This window comes from Netta rufina (genome assembly GCF_964035555.1).
Source record: "Netta rufina genome assembly, chromosome: 5".
NCBI lineage: Eukaryota > Metazoa > Chordata > Aves > Anseriformes > Anatidae > Netta > Netta rufina.
In genome coordinates, this window is record NC_140128.1 from 36764058 (window position 1) to 36775540 (window position 11483).

The window sequence follows — 11483 nt, forward strand, 5'->3', positions numbered from 1 at the left end:
ATGAATGGTTTAATGTCTAGTCTTCTCTTTAATTTACAGGAAAGAAAAGTGGAGATGGAGCACCACTGTAGTTGTAGTCCAGGTAGCAAGAGGTAAATGGGACTTTAGGTTCTGCAGCACAGTAGCTGGATTCTGTAGTAAACCAGAGGGAATGCTTTTAACCTTAAAGGTATCAGTGCTGCTTATTCTGGTAAGCGCTTTTGAGTGTGATGTATATTTCAGGCAGTTCACCTAGGGAATTGGTTGTTCACAGTTGGATTTCTGTGCAGCTGAACTTTCTGAGCTTGCCACGTAACCTTCCACATAACACTAACTGCAATTCCAGATTTTTGGGAATAACTTGGAAAAATTATTTTTATTACAAAATATTTAAATTTCCTCAATTCTGTCTAATGCTTCCTGTATTTCCTGTCCCTGTTTTTTTTCCATTTCTGTTGATAGTCATTCTTCCTAATCACAGGCCTGAACTATCATGCATAATTAGATAGATTTCCCTCTATTGTATGCGGCTCCATCTCTGTACGAGGTTCATACTAACATTGTTCTTTTTTTGTTTCAAATTAATTGCCTTTGCTGTAGAAATGTTTATGCCTGGGGTGCTTGTTTTCAGCCACAGGGGGGCATCAGATATTAAATGATGACTTGGACCTGTTTAAAAAAAAAACACGTTTCAGGCATAGATTAGGAAAAGTAATTTCCACACCATCAGATACTGTCAAGTCATGGGAGAATTTTCATGTGTTTATGTATACATATTGAGAGAAAGGAGCTAACCATTTGGTCGCAGGAGCTTCAGGAACTTGCTCTACAAATATGAGAATTAAGCATACTGAGCTACTGATTTTTAATAACTAAAAAGTCAAAATTTTAAGGTCACTAGCTTCTGGAAAGGCCTGCTGAAGAATTACATCCCTGGGCTGCTAAAGTTTGTGTGTTATGTCTGTCAGCCTGCTATTACCAAGTGCTCCATCTGGACTACTTACATTTAAATGTGTGCTCCTCAGATCTCATTCTCCTACATGATTAAGTCAGAAGAATGTGTTGCCATGTTGTGCTTGAAGAAGGGATGGAAATACCTGCGAAGATATGGAGATTGTCTTTTATAGTACCTATTTTAGGGGGAGGAAAAAAAAACAGGAGCTCTGCAAAAACATTGTCCAGGGTTTGACTGGACAGGTCTATAAATCAGTCAAACCTTTTTTTGCTTATGTCTATGAAGCATAATCTGTGATCTGTTCTATCCCTAGAAAATAGAGATCTTTTTGTTTCTCATTCAGAGATCAGCCAGTAACTGTCTCTTACTGTTCTTCTCTAACTCAATTTGCTTTGTTTTCTTCCTACTTGGTCTTTCATACAAAAATGTATGAAAGCTTCTCCCACTATAGCCCTTTTCTCCTTCACCTATTGTGCCTGATTTTGTGGCTGGAGTATAGCTAGACTGCTAGCAACTCTGCTAAAAATCAAAATACTCAGATGCCTTTCCCTACCAATCTGAAAGTCAGACCATAATTTTAAGAGCTCACTTTCCTATATGTCTGATATTGTTCAAGTATATTTTCAGCTCTTTTCTCCATCTTTTGTGTTAAAACTACACTTGACAGTCTTAGAAGTGGAGGAGAAAAGAGTAATAATCTGTAACTATACTATCCTCTAACTTTGTTATGTATAAAATCTTTCATTTTTTGTACTTAAAAGGTAAACTCATGAAGTGCAGAGTTCTCTAGAACATGTATTCCCTATGCAAATCTTTATTCGTTTAAAAATAAACTTTTAATGTTGCCCTAATCAAAGTTAATAATGTAAACAAAACACTCGTTAGCCTTGATTTTTGCACTTCAAGTTAGCTTGTATTCTGCTTAATCCTCTCTTCCAATAAACACTTCCTCTAATGTTCCCTCTCCTTTTGTTGCTATCTGTTAGAACTTGTTTGTCATTGTCTACTTTTTAATGTAGGTACTGTTACAACAAACACTAATGTGAAAGTGGGTATTTGCATATTATGTATTATGCCAAGAAAATACTTTATTTGTAATATTTTTCCTAACTTCAGAAAAAGTCAGACTCAAAGACAAACTGAAGAAACTGGTCCATTCATAAACTCAATCACAAAAAAGAAAACCTTAAATTGATTGCACAGCTTACTGTACATTAAGTTTTTCATAGCTATTTGTACTAGTCTCTCTTGCAATGTCTCTGGGATACTTCTTGCAGATAACATGTGGACTAGTTGGGCATAGCTTCCAGGACAGCAGCTATTTTTGCAAAGTTAACTCTAGATTTTCTTCGAATGCATATTCTTTCTCACTAAAGCAAGTGAAAATGTTTGGCAGCAGGTAGAGATCTTTCTTTAACAATCTTTTTTTTGGCTAATGAGGCCATCTGGTAAAATATTTGAGCTATACAAATAACTTCAAATGTGTACTTTACAGAAATACTTGTTTCTCACCAATCTTACTTTAAAGCTTGGTAGGTTCTGGAGTTTAATATATATTGGAAATGCATTAATGGCATTTAAGTTGTTTTGAATATTTTTTTCATATTTTTCCAGACCTATTGACAATTTTAATGGAAAAGCTCACTTGCATTAGTATTTTTCACATTAATGCTATTAAAAATGGACATATGAAAAAAATGCATTTCATATAATCTAACATTGGTATAGCCAATGTTAAAACTACTGAAGAAATATCTCGCATGTGCCAGCCTACAGCTAATGCATTTGAATTATAAGAAGGATCCACCTTCAAATTCAAAAACAGAAGGCCTGAAAATCTATATGCTTTCTGAGTTTTCCAGCAGTTGATTACCTTCATTACTGATGCTGTGAGATCAAGAGGACTTAGGTTAAATTTTTTCATGTAGCATTTAATTTACTCTCTGGTTCTCATCAACTTGATTATTGGTCTGAACAGTCCATTAGGAATAGTTGTTACACAAAATACTATAAATTTTATAATGGAATATAAAGCCTGATGCCAAATGCTTATCTGCAATTGGATAATTAAAGGATTTCATATCTTAAGTAATTTTGAGTCTGACTTGATGTTGAGGTCTGGGAAACATTGCACAGAAGGGAGGTGACTAAAGTAAGAGTTCAAGCTTAGTGAGATAAATGTGATCTCACTACACAGCTGTGTTGGCTTTTTCTGCCCCTTTGCTAAATAAACAGCTGTATGGATTTTCTACTAAGAATCTAATCTTTTGCTCACTGGAAGGTAAAGGGTGCAAGTAGGAACTCCTTAAAGAGCAAGAAAGAAATGGTTCTTGATTAATGTACATGCATGTCTCAACTACCCATTTTAGTGAATGTGATGGTGTATTAACAATGTTCACTTACTCTGGTAGGCATACCTTGCATGTTCAGTGAAGAGCTCCACAAAGATACTATAAAAAAAAATGTACATGTTACATTTTTCTTCTTTGATGGGGGCCTAAATATGATACTGACTTTACAAGCCCCCAGAAGTTTGCTCTTCACTACATTTGTCATTCTTAATTTATCTCCAAAGCATAGGTTGATAGGAATGATTTTTAAATGTTTCTGTATATTCAGCATCATAAAATATTGTTCTCATATTTACTCATCCTTTGGCTGAAAACTGAAAAAGTTCTGTGGTAAATGCTGCAAATGAGCAGTTGGGGGAAAATAAATCACTTTGCAAGCTAAAAGTAAGCTTCCTTTTTTAACATTTCAAATTTAGGATCTTTTTAGTTCTATAAGAGCTGTCTGTGAAAGGTACTAGGACAAAAGGTAGACTGTGTCATTTAAAAATATTATTCCTTATTTAAGTACAATAAAACAAATTTTTATTGTCTCAGGATTTCTAGATGTGAAATCATTAAGATTTTCTCGCAACTATGGGAAAGGAAGTTTTCAAATTACATAAAGACTTTGCAAACATGTACATTTTAACTCACCCTGTACTTGTCACTTTTATTATAAGCACTTAACACTTCCAACTTCCAGAATCCTACACTGACTGCAGTGCTTGTAGCACTACTGTTCTACAAACTTCTCATTTGTTCATGTCACAGAGCATTCTCTGTGGCTACTGATCACTTTGGTTTGCTGATATATGGCAAAACAAGGGTGCCTGGACACCTGAGCAATTTCTTTCCATGTGGAAAATGCCCGGTCTATGCATGGGAAATGAAGGTGATAGACTATCAGCTTTAAACTAATCTTGCCAAAACTGGGGCAACACAAATATCCAGGCCATGTTCATCTCTCAGATCTTTCAAGCTTGCATGTGTCAGCTGAAGCCGAGACTTCCCATGCATCCATGTGCGTGTAAGGTAAGGAAGCTGAACAAGCAATTTTTTGGCATACCTGTGTATTTTATCTTGCTGTTCTCTGTGTGGAGTCAATATCAACCTATGGGCTGAGGCACATACGTGAATATGCCTGTGAAGCTGGACTCTGTGACATGGTATTAACAGGTATGTGGAGCATGAATTTACTTAGTCATGGAAACAGGTCCATGTGGGTTAAAAAAAATAAATAAATAATAATCTGGATGTGCTTCAGTACATTGCTGAATTGGGCCTCTGCTGAGGTGTCACCAAGAGTTACATCAATCTCCAGAGATCGCGCTGGCACTTTCTCACTTCATTTAATACAATTAAATATATCTCACTTCATGAACTGATGTAATTCAATGAAATCTGCAGTGAAATTTGCTTGGGAATCATTGTTTTGGACTGGATTGAATTGGAATAAAATAGCATAGTTAACAGCTTCCCAAAGTGTAATGGATTATTAAGTATCCTCTTTTTTTAAATTTAAACATTAATATTTCACTATATTGTCTGCAAAGTTGAAAGAACAAAAAATGAGGTGATGTATATTTAAAACATGAGATTAGGGATGATTCTAGTTTACTTGCTCAGTATCTATGTTGTTGGAGGGAAGAAATGGGGTTCAAGGCTTGACCAAACCTGGATGGTACTGGCAGACTCGGAGTCCCTTGAACTCTGTTACTAAGTGAGATCTTTTCCACATCAGTGGAGCAGAGGTCAGTGACGTTGTTCTAGCTCTTGGATTTATTAAAGATGGGGAATGTATAGGGGAGCTGCTAATCCATAGTACTTTTGTTTCATAAATCTCTTATGAGAAGAGACAAAGACAGCAGCTGTACCTGGGCAGAGCCATCCCCTGTCCTTGCTGTAGTCAGTCATTATATTTACATATGTGACTACACCTGCTATCCAAAGTCCACCTTTCTTGATTATCTTTGTTTGGGAAACGAACACTTCATGCTGCTGGGTAGGACTGCACAGGGTCTGCAGGTTCAAAAGTGTCCAAGCTGTGTGTTTTCCCCTGCCCAGCTTAAGCTGGCACTCGCATCAACCCACTAGCCAGACTGTGTCCTGCACCTGCCCCATGGCATGGCCCTTGCTTTGGGTGGCAGGGTGCAAGGCCTCATTGAAAGCCCCTTCAAGACAAATGCAAGATAGGGTGAGCCAGATATGTTCAAGAGCCAAGCATGCTGCAGTCACCCTAATGGTGTGGGCCTGTTGCTCTTGGCATTTGAGCATTTCCCAGTCTTCTGCAGGAGTGCTTCACTGCCTTCCTCCCTAGGTGATCTGTTTCAAAACTTGTGTGATTTGTGTTTTGTTTTTTTTTTTTTTTTAGTCACTCTGATGTTAGTTAATGCTGTTAAACAGTGCCATTGTGCAGCTGTTAAGGTAATTAACATTTCTCAGCTTGCATGCTTCAGTTTTCTAGGAAGCTCTCTGATGATACCTCCTCAGTGCTCAGCAGTAATTGCCTAAATCTGCTAAGGTCATCCCTTCAGAATGGGTGGATGGTACCCCAGTCCTTTTCCTCAACTTGGCTTTCTTCCACTTCAACACTGTTAGAGTTAAAAATGAAAGCCTCCATAAAGCTGTTTGCATATGCAGATTGAAAGCTGGAATCTTTAAAGACAGAAATAAAGTGAATATTTTAGATTAATATTACAATGCCTGTAATACTACACCTCAACACTTAAAAAAAAAAAAAAAAAAAAAAGTGTTTCATGGGCATTGCAGTTTTATTAATCCTGACAAACACATGGGCTGGGGATGACACCTGAGCTGTGAAACCTACCCATCTAATGCCATAAGCCTTGAGGCACCTATTACTCTGTACCAGAAGTGGGTATAAAAAAATCATGGTTAGGATCAGTTGTAAACAAGCGCTGACATATGTAAGCTTTTCTGTTGAACACCCCGAAAGAGACTGCTTTTATATTTTTATTATATATATTCCCGAAGTGCTGTTCCCTCTGTATTATTTACGTTCACACGGGCAGGAGGGGAGGCTGCCCCTCGGCCAGGAGCCTTCCCTGGCGGTAGCCGGGGACAAGAACCCGAGCCCCGGGCCCGTCCCATCCCCTGCCGCGGCCGAGCCCCTCAGCGCCCTGCCACCGCCCCGGGGGCGGGCCGGGGCCTCACGGCCCAATGCGGCGCCACCGCCCCCTCTCCGCGCCGCCGGGGAGCGCCCAATGGCGGCGGCCCCGCGCTGCCGACGCCGGGCCCGGGGCGGGCCGGGGGCCGCTGCTTGCGCCGGCCGAGCCCAGCGGAGCCCAGCCCGGTCCCACGGCGGCGGCGTGTCCCCGGGGAGCGGCACCGCGCAGGTAGGGGGAAGCCGGGGGACAGGGGGAATCGGGGTTAGCTCCGCCTTTACCAAGGGGAGAGCACCGGGCACCTGGCTGTCAGCACCGGGCACCTGGCTGTCAGCCCCTGCCCCGGCCCCTGCCGTGCTCGGCCAGTGTCCGCATGAGGGGTGCTGCGATGGAAGGCAGCGCTGCCGCTCCTCTCCTGCGGGCTGCCTCCGATACCCCGTGTAAACCGCAGGGTAGGAAGGCACTGAGAGCAGGTTTCCGTGCAGGGTGCCGCTCTATGCTGACTGACATCCAGCCCCTTCGCTCCTCGCTTCCCCGAGTTAAATACCCTTTGTGCTCGGTGCCTGCGCTGCGCCCCGTTGGTTCCTGTTAATAATTTTGTTGACTGGTTTGCTGCCATCAGGCTCAGCTGTTGTCCCGCGGTACAATCTTTGTGTGTGTGTGACTGTAGCTTTTCAAAGAGAAACAAATGAAGAAATAACGCTGGGCAGCCTGACGAGGTCAGGTGGTGCTTCACAGCTCGCTGCTTCCAGGGCTTGCTTGGGCTTTCTCATGGCAGTTACCCTTGGAGTAAGTTCACTGTCTTGGTTTGAGGGCGCTTTTAGGTTTTTCAAGGAAAAAATTGGCAAACATGAGCATTTCTGTACTCGTGAATCATCCATGAATCATTCTTGTCTTCTGTGAAATTGTGTTTTGTAAACTTACTAGTTTGGGCAAGTAAATTGCAAACCATAGGATGCTTGCAAAACGCGTACGTTCACTGCCTGTTGTGTGTGACTGGTTTCTTTTTTTCTTTATCTGTCTAGCTGAGTGAAATTTACCTTGTGTAATATGCACGCGAGCTCTGGACTTTGCCTTAATATTTTCCAGTTAAACAAATTTGTTAGTAGATCAGGTTTGTGTTGCCACAAATAAGACCAGTTACTGCAGTGGGTTCTATTACATGGGATTTTGCAATGCACGCTATTTTCCTAAACACTTCGCCTCCAAGTAGCTAGCTTATCTCTTCTCCAAAAGTTTCAGTCTTGATTATAACCTGAAGTGGTATTTGTTATGAATTACGTTTGATCTGTAATGCCATGACTTTGTCAGCTAACAATCTTTGTGGTTTTCTGTATAATGTTAGTTATTTCATGATAACTTCTCTGGAGACCTCAAGTACAAAGCAAATCACAGTAGTTCTCAAAGAGCTAATGTCTCATTTTGCCTACATATGGGAACGCAGCTGGAAAATGTAATGATCTCTGCTCTTCTAATACTTGTAGCTTTTGAATTATTTCTAAAACATGAAAGCCATCAAGCACATGACCTTTAAACTTTCCGGGAAGAGAAATGGCCAAATTTTTCTCTCCCACATTGTGCCATGTCTCAATTCAGACTCACTGTAGCCTCTTACGGTTCACAACCTTAGTTAGCATTAAGAACTTGCCAGCACATCTTGGTCTTTAGGCTGCAGATTTCTCCTTTGTGTGAGTTCCTTGGATCCCTAATTGTATCAGTGGCATAATTACTCTTCTGTTGAGTGGTTGGTTTAGGTAAAAGTCCAAAGGCTGTGATGTGCAAAAGTGACAGCTGCATCTCGATAGTGCCCAGTTTTCACTCTGGAGCCCTTGTTTGTGCTACCTTGCCAGCTACCCTGTTAAGAAGTAGCAGCTGGTACAGTTCCCTGGTTGAGAAACCCAGACTGTGTGTGGGTTAAAACCATATTGTGAGTGGGCTAAACACATCGTGTTTAGAGTCCTTAATTTTCAGCTATCTCAAGTCTGGCATCAGCAAACGAGGCTGAGAAATAGTATCGATGTATGCTAGAAATCTCACAAGCTGTTCTGCTCTACCAGGCTTCTGTTGCCCCTCTTGCAGAAGCGATGACTTTTCCAGTCAGAGAGGGGTTGCCAAGATGGAATTCACTAAAGGACCACAGCTCGTAGATTCCCTGGCTCTGGCACTCTGCTCCTGCTTCCTCTTGCAGCCTTTAACCCATGTATTGTGCTGAGGCTTTGTGCAAAGCAGGCATCATGGTCTCCGCCAGTAGACAACGAACAGAGTAAATGAATTCTAAACTGCTGAAAAGCCCTATGCCTAAAGGCAGGCTGTGAAAGTAAAGCCTTCAGCATCACTCTGAAGCTTTTCAACAACATTAGCTTTCTCTTTGAAAATGGAAAAGTTTAACTAAAAAGAGAAGAAGAAAGCATCATCATCAAAGAAGGTATACACACCTATGAAGATTCACGTGGTGGCAGCAATCTTCTAACCCAATCTTGCCAAGTTAAAGAGCTGGGTATGTCTGAGCCAGTCGCTTAGGATTGCTCTGCTGTCAGCTAGGAAAGGAGAGCCTTTACAAGGAACTTCTCAGGCATTTTTTTCTGAAATGCTAGTTGTATTATTTAAAAAAAGAAATCCATAAGGTACTCAATGGCAAAACCAGATGTTTTTTGTCCTCTGATTTCTTAATATGTTTTCTTTGTTGCATGACCATGCTGCATAGTGTCCTAAAGGATAGCGAGTTCTGCTAATGGATGCAATAACTTTACAGCCGTTTAACCTCAAGGAAGGAATGCCTGTCTTTGTATGCTTTGGATACAAGCACGTGTTGTCTTCAGCAGTATGGCTGTAGCTGTGACCTGGTTAATCTGAATCCTAGGAAACACAGCTACAAGTGTTACAGCTCATACATCTGGACATTTGTCAAGAGGGGGACTTTAAGTTTTGCTCCTCTTAGATGGTGAAAGTTTTGCCAGAATCTCAGCCAGGGCCAGAATTTCATCTGAAGGGAGCAATCTTATCTATAGACACCCAGGTGGGGTTTACAAATCCCTGTTTACTTATGCTATCAATTTTCACTGTTCATCTTCTAAATGTGCAAATAAAGTGAGCTGAGTGGCAGATCCTATCACTTTCAAAACTTCAGGATGTAAAATTTCATAGACTGAGATTGGACAGGGAAAAAAAAATGAGAAAGTGCCATCCCTTTTTGAAAAACTACGGATGTATCTGCATTAGTGCATTGGTTACAACAGGAGCACGCTTTCAAAATGAATGTCCCAATAATCCATGCTTAACTGCAGTTTACTTTGCATCTCAGAGTACATCAACTGATTTTGCTTTGGCTGAAACGAAGCCAGAAGACGTATTACTCCAGGCGCTCATTTAATGTACTCCAAGTGCTAATGCAAATTCAATCCACAGGATCAGACTAGAGATAATTTGAAGTAAAAGCCTCTAAGAAGTAATGTGAAAGCTGTCCCTTAATGCCAAGTATTTCACCCTACAGTTCTGCTCCTATTGATAAGGTTAATATAAGCATTGGATATATCATCTTGTTTGCACTTTATTTATTTAACATATTCCTTGATGTATATTTACACAAAAATACGTGGGAAAAACATCAAAGCATAATGGTTTAAAAAACCAAAGAGATGAAATTAACATGTGTCCCTTGGATAGCAATACAAACAAATAGTGCTTTATTAATAGAATATACTTTTATAGAAAGTAGGTTACTGAGATGTGTAGGTTTCTTAAAATCACTTCTATACAGCTGTTGAAAGGGAGCCATAAATTAAAGAACTTTTGCCCTCACCTGTCCCCAAATCCTTCATATGTGCTTTTCTGACACTAAGTATTTCCTAAAACGTTGAAAACATGCTGAAGTTGGGTATTGGTACAACATTATTTTTGGCTGAGCTTCAGGTGCCCTAATGTAGGTGTGCAAAAGACATACGAGCCTAAGTTGGTTGCCTTAGGCTTTCTGAAGGGGGATTCACCTTGTTCTAAAATAGATCAGATGAAGGGTACTCTGGGGGTGTCATCTTCCTTGTATTAACTATAAACAGAGCATCAGATGACTGCTTAGATGTCTAACTCTGGGTGTCCGGAGTTGAATGAAATGTGATTCATCTCCATTTGTTAAGGTAACCAAACTAAATGTCTCAGCACTATCATTTTGGCTTGAAACTGAGGATAGAATTGACTGGTACACTTTGAGATCCTATGACGGTGCTGTAGTCATCCAAAACTGTTGTCGTATTCAAAGAGCAGCCAGTGGATGCTGGAGCACTGATTCAAAGCAGAGCTCCTGTGGTCCATGGGCAGCAGACCTGCCTGGTGTGCTGGAGAAATAGGATCAGCTTTTGGAGTTGTTTCTTGTTTCATTATGCTCTTTTAGGCCAAGTTCTAGCCGGCATTTGTAGATGTGAATATTTATAGAAGCTGTGGGCTTTTGGGTTTGCCAGCTGAGAGACGAAATGAAAGACTCATCTTTAATTTACTCTTGAAAATGGGCGTGAGTATGCGATACAGTAATTTTCTTTTTTTGCTATCTAAAGCAGAGGCCTCTCGTGAACAGAAGGTACCATTTTGCAGGACTATGTGGTGGTTTTGTGGTCATGTGGGTGATTGAGGCACATGGAAATAGCCCTACTAAGCATTTTGGAAGAGAATAAGTATTACTAGCTGCATAACTGAAACTTGAGCTGGTCAAGCTCCATAGCACAGGGCCAGTTTATTTTTCTAATGAAGTGGTTTTAGTGGAGCAGCTGTAGAGAAGAATTTGGCCTATGAAGTTTAATGATTAGTTGCTGTTTAATTACTAGCTTCTCCTTGAGGACAGAAACTTACCACCAGAAATGTTCCAGCTTCTCTCATCCTTGTCATATTATTTCCAGTTCACTGAAGTTTAAATACTTGCCTGGCTAAAATTATATCCCATATGTAAAAAATTATATGCGGTGCAAACATCAGGTGTGTGTTCCTACATATCATTCCAAATTACAAGGTATTCGGTTCAACATGAGGAATAAAAGCTCAGTGGGTATCTGGGAGCATATTTTTTTGGTATGCACTGCCAGAATCTCAAATGTCACTGAAAGAGGTAGG